Source organism: Lepisma saccharinum, unplaced genomic scaffold (genome assembly GCF_977018435.1).
Source record: "Lepisma saccharinum unplaced genomic scaffold, izLepSacc3.1 HAP1_SCAFFOLD_326, whole genome shotgun sequence".
Lineage (NCBI taxonomy): Eukaryota > Metazoa > Arthropoda > Insecta > Zygentoma > Lepismatidae > Lepisma > Lepisma saccharinum.
This window is the reverse complement of record NW_028143055.1, coordinates 1-15,561: the sequence shown is the minus strand read 5'-3', so window position 1 is coordinate 15,561 and position 15,561 is coordinate 1. Positions and strand designations below refer to the sequence as shown.

General features: G+C 42.0%; 1 pseudogene; it reads left to right on the top strand.

The window, feature by feature from the left end:
- Positions 1–13,790: 13,790 nt before the first annotated feature.
- LOC145982685 (large subunit ribosomal RNA) lies at positions 13,791–15,300 on the top strand (annotated as a pseudogene).
- Positions 15,301–15,561: the final 261 nt, after the last annotated feature.

The window sequence follows — 15,561 nt, the reverse complement described above, 5'->3', positions numbered from 1 at the left end:
TGGCAAAACTTTGTAAGTAAAAATCTAAACAAGGATAAATGGGGACTACCGTACAAAATTTTAACTAATAAAATTAACGGGGATCGAGGGATCACCACAATCAAAAGACCTGATGGCTCAATATCCACGAATACAGAGGAAACAGCCTGGACCCTGTTGAACAGCCTCCTGCCAGATGACGATGAAAATACGGATAATCGGGAAAATGAAATTACAAGACGGAGTATAGGACATTATCCAAATAACAATCCGATTCTCCCTTTCACCACTGAGGAAGTCCTACAGGAACTACAAACTATGAAAAGCTACAAAGCTCCAGGGCCAGACGGCATTCCTGCGGGAATCATTAAAATATCCATTCCAAAAACATTAAACTTTATAACTGAATTGTTCAATCTATGTTTGGCAAATAAACACTTTCCAAACCCGTGGAAGGAAGGCAATCTCGTTGTGTTAAAAAAAGAAGGTAAAACTGATGATACTGACCCAAAATCATATCGGCCAATCTGCCTATTAAACAACATAGGAAAACTACTAGAAAAACTAATAAACAAAAGACTACAAGAATTTTTAAGAATGGTGCAGAATAGTGGTGCTCAATATGGTTTTACAAAGGGATGCTCCACGGAAGACGCTATTAACTCTCTAAAGAATGCTGTGTCAGTCTCAAATAGGAAAATTGCTATAATCATCTTCATAGACATTAAAGGGGCTTTTGATAATCTATGGTGGCCTCACCTCTTTGCCACATTAAAACAACTTAATTGTCCCGTAACACTAATTCAAATACTGGAAAGCTACTGCTACAACAGAAGGGTCCACTATAACCTAAACGGCATAAAAATATCAAAGATACTATCAAAGGGATGTCCTCAGGGATCCGTTCTGGGTCCCCACCTCTGGAATATCAACTTGGAGCCGTGTTTGAAATTATTGGAGAACAATAATAATGTAGATAAAGTAATAGCATACGCGGATGACGTGACTCTCATTTGCACAGGCAACTCAAGAGCACAAATTGAATTCAAAGCCAACAATGCCCTCGAAGAATTATTAAAATGGTGTCGGAGCGCAAAATTGGAACTCTCAGCAACAAAAACTAAATACCTTTTTGCCAAAGGCAAAATTAGTAATAATAGAAACCCAACAATCAAAATATCAGGCAAAAACGTTCAAAGTGCCAGTGTTGTAGATTACCTAGGAGTCAGATTCGAGGAGGGAATGAAATTTAGTGAACACATCAACTACATAACAACGAAAGCAGAAACAGCAATGATGAAACTTATTAGGCTTTCTTCACAGGACTTCAATATACATCCGAACATCATGACAACGTATGTCAAAACAATTTACAATCAAATTATCACTTATGCTTCCTCGGTCTGGGTGGAGAGTCTAGTATATAAGAAAAACGTTAAAACACTTAGAGCATCGCAGAGAAGAATTCTTATGAGAACATCCGGTGCGTTTGGAACTACGTCGACCGAGGCGGTTCTAGTGGTCACAGGACATCGTCCAATTGACATAGAAGCCAAATGGAAAGCAGCCAAATACTTCTTCAAGAAAGGCGATGAACACAAACTAGTGAAAATCACTGGAGCCTTCTATCCAACTCTCCAAGAAATAAACAATAAACTTAATATTGTGTGGCAAAAAGAATGGGAAGAAAGTACTAACGGGAGAAGAACCTTCAGCTTCATCCCATCTATAAACATTCCGCTACCCACATGTGATCAACCAATCAGGGGTCTCATGCAATTTTTGACAGGGCATGGTCCTTTCGGGACACATCTTTGCCGGATTGGGAGCAGGGCTACTCCGGTTTGTGTTGCGTGTGGTTCACTAGAGGATTCACCGGAACACAAAACCTTTTTTTGTCCAGCGGCGGACGATCAAATAAAACTACTGCGTAAGGAACTTCCAACTTTTAATGTCACCATCCTAATTGGACCTAAACAAATAGAAAATCTAGGTCGTCTAACGAACAAAATCTCGAATGAAGAGCTAAGAAAATTTAATCAACAGGTCCAAATATTGCCTTCTTCTGCCGGCGCCTCTGCATCTAACAACACTAGTCCGATTCCCAACAGGGGTAAGGACAGACACCAACCTCCAAGACAAAACAGACATGGAAATATTAGCACACGAACTTCCAGTGAAGAAACAGCTAATAACCAGGATGAGGAAGCGCCGATTGGTGCCACAAGAAGGAAATACTACTTTGTTTCCAACGGACGCAAGGAAGCAGCTGAGAGAAGACGGATACGACCAGTGCGGCAACCGGAGGAGTCCCACAAAGAATATATGAAAAGAGTTGTGGCTTCAAGATCTACCAACTAAATCCAGAGACAGGTTTCTTGAATATACTGGTATCCCAGTATATTTAGTACCGGTATCCGGTACTTAATCTTAAAGTAATTTTATAATAAACTAATTTCAATAAACATAAAATGAAAATTTTACAATATAATAGTTTTCAAACTTTAAGTAACAAATAACAGGGCTGAAGTGATGTCATTATCGGCCGTTTAAAATTTAATTTTTTTTTTTTTTTAAATTTATAGTTAATTAAAGCTTATTGTTAAACCCTATTTTGAATTAACTCTTTATTACTCTTGTTTTCTTTATTTTGATTAAAAAAATTTTATTTTAATTGTACTACTAAATGCAGATTCGTAGTAACATAACCGACTGATCAAAGTGGTAAACATTTCCTCCGGGAAAGGGAGTAGTCGCCGGGGAGGGAAACACCAGCCTCTGAGGTGAGCAATTCCCAAACAGCTACAAACTACAATGAAGGTCCTCAACCTTTGCGGTTCCGTCCCTGGCGGCTGGTCCTAGGACCCGGCAAAATAATATTATAGATTCCGGAAGTCCGGAATCCGATATTCAGCGGGTAAAATCTACTAAACACTATACAAACAAATTTTCAGTAAAATATTAAGCAGGTAACAAATAAATTTTTCTGCTGTGTATTGTATCTTGAGGTATTAGACTAATTTTGTATCAATATATGCTTTATGTTAGTTAATTATTGTATGTAATCATATATATATATATGTTTGTATGTTTATTATGTATGTAACAACAACTTAACAATAAAGGTATGGCACAACAATATAGGGGGAACCGTAATACGAAAAACTGCCGTCCCAGTTTATATCAGAGGCACTGGGACATAGCGCATGCCCTCGAAAGTATGCGGGTGGAGGTTTGAATACTTTCGGGGGTTCCCCCCATATTGTCCCTGTCTGGGAAAAAAACCTGACTGAAAACTCAGCACGCACGCGTTACGGTAGTCCGAAACGCGTCCAAAAAAGTGCGAATTTTGATCGAGAGTGGTCCGCCACTGTGCAAATACGGGTTTGTGAACGTGTCAACCACACTCTGTGAAAAGGTGACGAATTTTGACAAAGTGGTTCCTGAGATATCACAATTTCAAATTTCGGATGTGAAGTGAAGCGTGAGATTTCTCAAGAATCACGGAAAAAGTGCACGTCCCGGGGAAGTTTACCCCCCCTGGAGCCCCCCCAATCCGTTATACCTTGGAGACCGACTGGATTCGCTGCGGGAAGCTCCAAGCTACATTTTGAACCCCGACCGACTCGAGGTGGTAAGTACTTTTTAGACAATAGCAGAAAAACCACCCCCATGCTATCCTTATGGCGTAAATGAATGCGAACAAATTAAGGTGAAAACAAGTACCGAAGTAATAGTGTTTATGAACCCTTATCACCTGAAACGATTTTAATCGACGCAGGAAGGATCAAGGAACACACTCAAATTTACGCCATCACGCTCCGCCCCATAATAAGAAAGTTCCTGTGGAAAAACTACCCCCATGTTATCCTTATGGGGAAATAGCTTTTTTATATACGAAAAATAATATTTGTGTTAACCTGACTGTTAAACAAAAACTAAGCCCCAATAAGAACCTGGACATAGACAGTGTCTTAGCCCCATCCCTCTCCAGCTTGAAGAACCCACCCCCAACCCTTAGCTTTTAGGGGTGGTTTTTCTGTTGAATTTCTTGTGAAGTGGTGCGTGGCTCGTTGCACTCGGCTTCGATAACGTGTCATCTGCCGCGTGGGACCTGAAGGAGACGTGTGACATCCGGGTTCTTAGTGACGTCACAGATTGCGTAGCAGTTCCTTCACCGGGACGGAGCAGCACGTGCGCTTTGTTGTTGTTGTTATGTGGTGACAGCTGGGCCACGTGCGTTCTGTCTTTCGCGCGGGAAATCTGCGGCGCCGTGCGTTGCCGCTGAAGAGTGCTGAACGGAGAGGAAGATGCCGGCTCCGCCCGGAGCCACCCCCAGGACCAAAGGGGGGTCCTGCTTTGACCCCTCAAATGAGAAACAACCCTCTGACCCCTTCAAAAGGGGTGGATTAGTGCACTCACCCCCTGATTCTACCCCCCCTACCCTAAGAGAAGAAATCATCCCGGAGGAGCTAATACAGATTTACAACTCGAATATAACGTTAACCCCACCCCCTCACCCACCCCCACCCCCCATGGAAGTAGCATTGAAGATATATTACCTGATGTATCAGAAACACAACTAGGAGCATACCAGAAACTCCAATTAGAACTTACAACCATGATTTCCAAAGAAAAAAGCATGACAGGAGAAAAAAGAGCACAGTTCCTGGAGCTGCTTGCCAAACAAAACCAATTATATATGGAAAAAGTAGCAGACGAAAAATCCCTAAGAACAGCATGTAAAATTTTGGAGAAGAAACCCGAACTGGCACCCAGAAAAATCACATATGCTCAATCCCTGGCAGCGCCTGCGCAACAGAGTGCAAAGGTCACCCAAATACAGAAAGTCACAGAAAAGGCGAGACACACTGTTTTTGTCACGGCACAGGGCAACCAAAACGTAAGGGCAATTTGGGATACTTTTACACAGTGTGTTAACCCTGTCCGGGAGGGTGTGAAGATACAGGCGATGCGCTCAACCCCGAAAACCCTTATTGTGGAAACTGCCACCAAGGAGGATGCACAAAAAATATTGGGGAATCAAACATTAAAATCAAAACACCTTAATGTGGAATTGCCTAAAAAACGCAACCCATTGATGATTATATACGAGGTGCCTTCTAGAAGAGAAGAAACAGATATTACTGAAGAATTCTTCGTAGTAAACGACATTGAAAAGAAACTCAACATGAAATTTGAAGAATTCCAAACTAAGTTTAAATTCCGCTTTAAAACAGGCCCAAGGAATAAAACAACCTCACACAGGGTGTATGAGGTTGATCCCAAAATTCGAAAACTAATTTTGACATTAGACAAAATTCATCTGGCTTACTTGTCACTGGGAATGAAGGATTATTTAGTCGTCCCGATCTGCAACAACTGTAGAGACCTCGGACACGTCGGAAAATACTGCAAAGGACCACGCTGCTGTGATAAATGTGGCGATTCGGGGCATGAAAGAGAGGGATGCAAAAGAGAGAATCCAACACGAGTCTGCATCCCCTGTTTAAGAAGAAATAGAAACTGTAATGACAACCCCAAGGAATGCCCAACAATGAAATTTTTCCAACAAAGACTAATAGAGAAAACTGACTATGGAGAGTAAGAATAAAAAACAAAGAAAGAACAACACCCCTAGCCGACGCCGCCGCAATGCGGCAAGGGCGAAGGCATATGAAATACGTGTCATGCAAGAACTTGGGATTGTCCTTAAATATGCAAACGAAACCACTATACCACTGCAACTAAAGACAATTAAGGCTATAGATGGATGTTACCTCCACCCTCACCCCCCCTACAGTAACTTCTCCTATTATATCAATGTAAGACTTTTTAGTTTTTATCAACAGCACAATCAACCGCTAATCAGCGACACCATACCTGGATTGAGGCCATGCGCCTTCATCATCCCCCCACCTATCTACAATAACCCATACCATACACCACTGACCACACCTCCTGAGTCGATTATACTTACACCTCCACCCTCCCCATCAAATTCAGCCCTATGTGGCCCTTGGTCTACACCGACCGGCGCCCTTGATAGCCCAACATGCACACCTAACAACAACCTTAATCTAGACAAAATAGAAAATACACTTGCTATAAGGGACATTAAACAATTAAACCCTGAAGCGACCCCCTTTTGCCCAAAAACAGCAAATAACTCGGTAAACAAATCATATGTGACGAATAACCAAATTGATAAGACTGATAACGTCCATAACCTTTCTCCCGATGCCACTGAGACGGATCACCCTAATTCGGAAAACAAATAACCAAACTTCTGCAAACCCACTCTAATGAAACCCCAATTACCTGAGATCCACAACCCTCCCCTCCCACCAGCAAATCCTAAAAATATATATCAAAATTTTGAATTAAATCTTCGCCTGAGCAGGTTAGAGGAGAAGGAAAATCTAATAACTGCATTGCGACTGCTAGTCCGACTGAAGAAGGATGGAGGGAAGACCATTGCATTCCCACATCCGGAAGCCGTCGACAAAATGCTCTTGCGGTGTAGCAACATCCCAGTGGATCCGGATCAATTGTATGATATAATGAAAGCTGCATTTGAACGTAGGGACCTGAAACTCGACCTGGATGAAATATATGCTGACTTCGCCAAGTGCCATGGAAGAGTTGTACAAAATACAGCAAATCCCTGGCATCTATGGACCTCAGTAGTACGCCATTGAATATGGAAGAAAAAAACAGACTAAAAATTCTACAAATAAACCTTAACGGAGCGGAGTTGGCAACGGAGGAGATATTCATGTATGCAAGAAGCAGCAAAGTGGATATACTTTTGTTCCAGGAACCTTATCTCTTAAATGGAAAAATGATTCATGCTCCAATCGGAGCAAATTGTAATTATATCCAAGACCCCAACACAAAATCGGCAATGATTTCATTAAACAAAGATATTACAATCATGAAAATCGCACATCTCTCAAACACACATATAATTTGTACAGAAGTAAATTATTACACACTCAAATTTATAATAATCAACTGTTACTGCCAGTACAGCCATGATATTGAAATATATATAGCACAAATTAGAAATATATACCTCGCGTACCAGAATGAAAAAATACTACTGGTAATGGACAGCAATGCTTCCTCTCCCGCGTGGTTTGGCAAAGAACTAAATAACAATGGAGAACAAATCATGAACTTTATAGCCGAACAAAACTTAGTAATAGAAAACATTGAAGGTAACCCGCCTACATTTAGAGGACGAGCGGGAGCTAGTAGTAACATTGATTTGACACTTACAAACAATAAAATGACAAATTTAATACAAAACTGGATGGTACATGATATGATCACCACAAGTGACCACAACGCAATCACCTTCAATGTTAGTCTGCAAACCACACTAACAGTATCCGACCAAAAAGCCCCTGAGTATAACTGGAAGAAAATTGACAAGGCAAAGTTTCTAGAAAACATCAATCTAACAGAATATCCAGGACCAGGGAAAACCGCAGATGAATGGGCGGAAATCCTGGAAAATAATCTTCAGGTCGCAATAGCGGCATCAACGCCGAGAAGAATAAAGAATAATCGAAGTAAACCCTGGTCTGCAAAATTAACTAACCTGAGAGCTAATATTCGTCACGCGAGGAAACAGTACCAAAAAACAAACATCCACAATAGAGAGGAATATTTACAGGCCTACCGTAGAGCCAAAGAACGCTATGCTGCAGAATTAAAAGAATTTAAACAAAAAAACTGGCGTAATTTTGTGAACAGGAACTTAGAAAGGGACAAATGGGGCCTACCAAACAAAATCATGACAAACAAAATAAAGCCTAAGGAAAGCATTACCACATTACGGAAACCCGATGGTTCATTTACAAAAAACACGAGGGAGACTGGGGAACTACTGCTTCACGGATTGCTCCCGGACGACGAGGCGAACACAGACAATCAAAGAAACAAAGAGATCAGAGCGAACAGTAATAAATGTTTAAATACCACACCTATTTTACCATTCGAACCTGAGGAGGTCCTGAGAGAGCTAGGAACAATGAAAAATGGCAAGGCACCAGGACCAGATGGTATCCCAGTGGAAATTCTTAAACTATCTATCAACAAAACGATCAACTACATAACGGCCCTATTTAACCTCTGTCTGATCCGTAAAGAGTTTCCTACGCTGTGGAAAGAGGGAAAGTTGGTAGTTGTCAAAAAAGAAAACAAAAAGGATGATACTAGCATTAAATCTTATAGACCTATCTGCTTATTGAATACAATAGGGAAGCTCTTTGAGAAAATGCTTAACAAAAGGCTTCAAGAATTTCTCATAATGTGCAACAATACCGGCAACCAATATGGCTTCACAAAAGGCCGATCTACAGAGGATGCTATTAACGCCCTTAAGGAAGAAATTGCGAATTCAAACAAGAAAATAGTAATAGCCATATTTGCCGATATTAGCGGGGCATTCGACAATCTATGGTGGCCAAATCTGTTCCACACCCTCAAGGACTTAAACTGTCCGTCAACCTTATTTCAGGTACTGCAGGATTATTTTAAAAATCGTAAAATATCCTTGAAAATAGGAGACGAAGAACTGACTAAAGTAATAACAAAAGGATGCCCACAGGGCTCAGTGCTTGGTCCACATCTGTGGAATATCAATCTTGAACCATGTCTGAAACACCTTGGCAGTAATCCGGAGATAACAAGAGTTATTGCATATGCAGACGACATTGTCGTTATATGTGCGGATGATTCAAGAGCCAAAATAGAACGAAGTGCAAATAATGCCATAGCGGCCCTGGAAAATTGGTGCAATAACGCCAAACTGAAACTTTCGGCAGAAAAAACGAAATACCTCATTGCCAAGGGTAATATTAGTACCAAAAGAAATCCGACAATTAGATTAATGAGAACGAACATACAACGCTCAACTAATTTTGAATACCTCGGAGTAACCTTGGAGGAAGGCATGAAATATGGAACACACATACAAAAAACAACAACTAAAGCAGAAATGGCAATAAGCAAAATTATTAGGGTAGCGTCAACGCAGTTTGGCCTAGAACCTGGGGTGGTGGATACGTACATCAGAACCATATACTATTCAATCATAACATATGCGGCCTCTACCTGGGCTGAGGGACTCGCATTGAAAAAGAACACCAGACTTCTGAGGGCTTCACAGAGAAGAATTCTGATAAGAACAACGGGCGCTTTTGGTACAACATCCACCGAAGCATTATTAGCCCTAACGGGACACCTGCCAATGGACCTGGAAGTCAAATGGAGAGCGGGAAGGTATTTCTTCAAAAAAGGAGAAGAAAATAAAATGACAACTTGCATTGGAAAGTTCACCCCAACCCTGTTTGAAATGAGAGAGACCTTACTGGATAATTGGCAGGAGGAATGGAAAAATTCACAGAATGGAAGAAGGACATTTAGTATCATACCTAAAATCCGAGACAACACACTGATGAAAAAACACTACACCAGGGGACTTCTGCACTTTCTTACCGGACATGGGCCATATGGGGAGTATCTCCACCGCGTTGGCGTTGCCCTGGAACCGAGCTGTGCTTCATGTGGAGCTGAGGTGGATTCACCGGAGCATAGGGTCTTCTACTGCCCGGAAGCAACCGCCAGAATAAAAACCCTACGTAGAGGATTACCTACCTTCAACCTCAAAATCTTGCTATGCGAACAGCAAATAACAAACCTAAAAACCCTGGCCGATGAGGTCTCCGAAGAAGAGAAGAAGAAATTCAACCAACACCAATACCTCAACAGACCCCCTCAAAATAACCAAACACAACCGGAGGCGCCAAGGAGAAGCGAAAGGGAAAGAACGAAAACTCGAAGAGTAAGTCCTACCCCCGAGCAGGAAGAAGGGACCGAAGAGATAGAGGCACCGCCAACAGCTGCAAGAAGAAGATTTTTTGTGGTATCAACCGGAAGACAGGAGGCCGCAGCAAGAAGAAGAATTCGTCCAGTTCGAATGCCGGGGGAGAGACATAAAGAGTATTTAGCAAGAGTGGCGGCCGCCAGGATGAATGAATAAATAAATAGATTTATGACGTGCTGGAACTCCAGCACAAGTGATAGCGGCATTCCGATATCATATTCCAAATTGCCGAAATTTAAACCGTAAAATATAAATAATTTAAATAATTTAGATGCTAAAATTATTTAATATTCAAATAATCAAAATATTCATCATGTAGTGGAAATAATAACCATATCTGTTAATAACAAATACTACAAAGTAGCTTGGTATCATAGAATATAATTTGTCCTTGTCTTACTAATAAAAGCTGTTATTAAATAATTATTAATAGTAAATATCTCTTATCTCTTCGTATTGATTTTTTGTATCATTATTATAGCATATTAACTTAGAGATCAGAGTGTAGTCATTTTGATCAAATTATCCAACATTTCCTTACATATTATGTAATTATCGTGAAGTCTGAGACTGAAGAAACTGGAGTAACCTTGGAGGTGCGGGACAAACCGACAGGGATGGGAAGACCCAGCCTCTGGGGTGAGCAATCTCCCAAACGTTTAAAATACCAAAGGTCCTCAACCAATTGCGATCTTGTCCCTGGCGGTTTCGTCCTGTAACAAGGACCAATTATTTCATAGATCTCATAGATCCCGGGAATCCGGAATCCGGATCTCAGAAAATGCTCTGATGTCTGTAAGGGAAATTAGATTATGTGTATCAATTAAATGGAGTTATATATATGTGTTTGTTGGCTTTATGTTAAGTGTTATATTTTATATTATGTTACGTCTATATATGTATTGTACTCAAGAGGAATTAAATAAAGGTAATGTGCAACAATAATGGGCGAACCGTAATACGAGCAACTGCCGTCCCAGTTTATCTCAGAGGCACTGGGACATTGCGCATACCCTCGAATGTATGCGGGTGGAGGTTTGGATACATTCGGGGGTTCCCCCATTATTGTCCCTGTCTACCCTCATGCGGAGCAAAGGAGGACACACCTGAGCACAAAACTTTCTTCTGCCCAGCGGCTGAGGAGGATGTAAAAAAACTACGCATGGAACTACCAACTTTCAATACAAAATTGCTACTTTGCCCACAGCAAATAGAAAATCTAACAAAATTAACCAATCTGGTATCATTAGTGGAAATGAACCGATTTAATAATCAAGTCAACCCATCCCACGCCCCTGACACACAAACGAACACAAGTCCTAGGAGAGGAAAGGAAAGATTCCAGCCACCTAGATCAAGAGATGGAGTAGCCTCCTCAAACACCTCAACCCAACTACATGATTCCAGCTCATCGCAGGATGAGGAAGCACCAGCAGGAGCTTCCAGAAGAAGATTCTACATGGTATCAACAGGACGTAAGGAGGCTGCAGAAAGAAGACGAATTCGGCCGATTCGGATGCAAGGGGAATCACATAAAGAATATATGAAGAGAGTGGTGGACTCCAGAACCAATTAAAAAGTGTAAACTACATTTAAACCTATTCCCTAAATTCAAATTAAACTAAATAGAATTAAATTATTTTTCAATTATAATTATTAACTGGTATACCAGTTAAAAGAGCGCCGGCACTCCGGTGTTTCTATCTTCTAACTTTTTAACTATCATTTAAACTTTAAACCCTAAAACATATAATCAAAACTCCCAAATGTAAATTATTATACCTCATAGCAGCATCAATTTGTATGTGGAGAATTTTAATCACTTTATTATTGTTAACCCCTAAATAAACTTATTGTTAATTGAATTATATATATATATATTTTTTTTTCTCTCTCTCTTTTTTTTTTAAAATAAATCCTAATTTTAATTTAATTATTTAACCCCATGTATTTAAGGCTAAAGTGTATTCATTTTGGTCTAGTTTATTTTCTTTGGTTTTATTACTAGTTAAATGTTCAAGGTCAAACTTAATTCTAAATGCAACGAGCTAGTAAATTACATATAATCTGTGTAGCTTTCATCTCTACCTGGTAGGGAGCTGGGAACAGTCGCCGGGGACAGGAACACCTAGCCTCTGGGGTGAGCAATTCCCTACATAGTCCTCAACTAGTAAAAGGTCTTCAACCATTGCGGTCGGTCCCTGGCGGCTTGTCCTAGATCCAATTCCATTTTACTTAGATTCCGGTACTTCGGAATCCGATACTAAGCCGACGCAAACAATGTAATTAATGAGAAACAATTTTAAAAAAAATAATAATAATAATAATAATAAAGTAAAAAAAAATAATAAAATAAAAAACAAAATAAACATGAAACCAATTCTAGAATTGTACATTAGTTTAAAAAAAACAAAATACACTGGCTTTGTATTGTATTTTCAATTGTTAATTTATAGTCTTCAATATATTAAATGGTGAAATGCTCTTTGTTTTTTGTATTGTCTTATATATGTTTTATGTATGTATTTAATGTAAATTTTTCAACAAATAAAGAGGTAGTACAACAATATCGGGGGAACCGTAAAACGATCAACTGCCGTCCCAGTTTATATCAGAGGCACTGGGACAAGCGCATACCCCTGAATGTATGCGGGTGGAGGTTAGGATACATTCGGGGGTCCCCCCAATATTGTTTGTCCCTGTCTACCGGAGGCGCCAAGGAGAAGCGAAAGGGAAAGAACGAAAACTCGAAGAGTAAGTCCTACCCCCGAGCAGGAAGAAGGGACCGAAGAGATAGAGGCACCGCCAACAGCTGCAAGAAGAAGATTTTTTGTGGTATCAACCGGAAGACAGGAGGCCGCAGCAAGAAGAAGAATTCGTCCAGTTCGAATGCCGGGGGAGAGACATAAAGAGTATTTAGCAAGAGTGGCGGCCGCCAGGATGAATGAATAAATAAATAGATTTATGACGTGCTGGAACTCCAGCACAAGTGATAGCGGCATTCCGATATCATATTCCAAATTGCCGAAATTTAAACCGTAAAATATAAATAATTTAAATAATTTAGATGCTAAAATTATTTAATATTCAAATAATCAAAATATTCATCATGTAGTGGAAATAATAACCATATCTGTTAATAACAAATACTACAAAGTAGCTTGGTATCATAGAATATAATTTGTCCTTGTCTTACTAATAAAAGCTGTTATTAAATAATTATTAATAGTAAATATCTCTTATCTCTTCGTATTGATTTTTTGTATCATTATTATAGCATATTAACTTAGAGATCAGAGTGTAGTCATTTTGATCAAATTATCCAACATTTCCTTACATATTATGTAATTATCGTGAAGTCTGAGACTGAAGAAACTGGAGTAACCTTGGAGGTGCGGGACAAACCGACAGGGATGGGAAGACCCAGCCTCTGGGGTGAGCAATCTCCCAAACGTTTAAAATACCAAAGGTCCTCAACCAATTGCGATCTTGTCCCTGGCGGTTTCGTCCTGTAACAAGGACCAATTATTTCATAGATCTCATAGATCCCGGGAATCCGGAATCCGGATCTCAGAAAATGCTCTGATGTCTGTAAGGGAAATTAGATTATGTGTATCAATTAAATGGAGTTATATATATGTGTTTGTTGGCTTTATGTTAAGTGTTATATTTTATATTATGTTACGTCTATATATGTATTGTACTCAAGAGGAATTAAATAAAGGTAATGTGCAACAATAATGGGCGAACCGTAATACGAGCAACTGCCGTCCCAGTTTATCTCAGAGGCACTGGGACATTGCGCATACCCTCGAATGTATGCGGGTGGAGGTTTGGATACATTCGGGGGTTCCCCCATTATTGTCCCATTATTGTCCCTGTCTACTAAAAACTATACAAACAAATTTTCAGTAAAATATTAAGCAGGTAACAAATAAATTTTTCTGCTGTGTATTGTATCTTGAGGTATTAGACTAATTTTGTATCAATATATGCTTTATGTTAGTTAATTATTGTATGTAATCATATATATATATATGTTTGTATGTTTATTATGTATGTAACAACAACTTAACAATAAAGGTATGGCACAACAATATAGGGGGAACCGTAATACGAAAAACTGCCGTCCCAGTTTATATCAGAGGCACTGGGACATAGCGCATGCCCTCGAAAGTATGCGGGTGGAGGTTTGGATACTTTCGGGGGTTCCCCCCATATTGTCTGTCCCTACCTACTGTCTAGCGAAACCACAGCCAAGGGAACGGGCTTGGAGAATGTCAGCGGGGAAAGAAGACCCTGTTGAGCTTGACTCTAGTCTGCCGCTGTCGGGAGACGTGACGAGGTGTAGCATAAGTGGGAGGGCTCCTTCGGGTGCCCGCCGGTGAAATACCACTACTCTCACGGTTTCCCGACTCACCCGGTTGGGCGGGACGCGGGCGTCGGGGCTCCGGCCTCGTCGCACGCCGTTCACGAACCAAGGCCCCACCGGCCGGCCGTGCCTCGCGTGCGGACCGGCCAAGGGGCCGACCCGATCCGGGGACAACGGCAGGCGGGGAGTTCGTCTGGGGCGGAACATCTGTCAAAGGATAACGCAGGTGTCCTAAGGGCGGCTCACCGAGGCCAGAAACCTCGGGTAGAGCGAAAGGGCAAAAGCCGCCCTGATCCGCACCCTCAGTACGGGTGGGACCCGGGAAACCGGGGCCTATCGATCCTCCCCGTCCGAAGGATCTTCGGCGGGAGGTGACAGAAAAGTTACCACAGGGATAACTGGCTCGTGGCCGCCAAGCGTTCATAGCGACGCGGCTTTTTGATCCTTCGATGTCGGCTCTTCTTACCGTGGGGACGCAGCGCTCCCCGAGCGTATGATTGTTCACCAACCAACAAGGAACGTGAGCTGGGTTTAGACCGTCGCGAGACAGGTTAGTTTTATCCTCCTGGCGTTTAGAACGCGGCCAAGGTAATCCTGGTTAGTACGAGAGGAACCCCAGGTTCGGACCAATGGTACCGCGCCGGTTCGATCGAACCTTGGTGCGAAGCTACGTCCGACGGCTGAAGCCTGAACGCCTCTAAGGCCGAAGCCGTGCCCGGAGCTGCGTGACCGTGGGTCCCTGCACTCTGAAAGGCAGAACAACCAACGCTGGACCCCCTCACGGGGGACCGGTAAGGCGGGGAGCCAGCAACCACCCCCCCAACCCGGGGGGTGAGGCTCCCCGCGAGTAGTGCCATCGAGACTCCGCCCACTTGCCCCACTGACCGAGGTCTTTGGGATTCTAGATGGGGATTCACGGGGTAATCAAGCACTCGGAAGTTGGGACCCTTGAACCACTCGTAGACGACTTGAGTATCTGGCGGGGCGTCGTGAGCGGTGAAGCCTCCGTACGGTGGCGACCCGTTGAAAGGCAGCCCTCGCTTGCAGGTTCGTGCTGTCGGCTGCACGGCACCTGAAACAACTCCTATTCTCTTTCAGGAGGTCCCTCCGGGACCTTCGCCGGGAGTCCAGACCCCAGTTTCGACCGGGGGAGGACACCCAAACCGGAAGCCGGCACACCTTCACCGGTTGCTGGCAACCGGGGCTTCCAGCAGGTGGCGGATCGCTGGACTCGGGGTTTCGACCCAGCCGACCAAAGAACAAGAAGAAGGACCTCCCTGTTTAGCCTGGGAGGCAACAACTTGACTCCAAG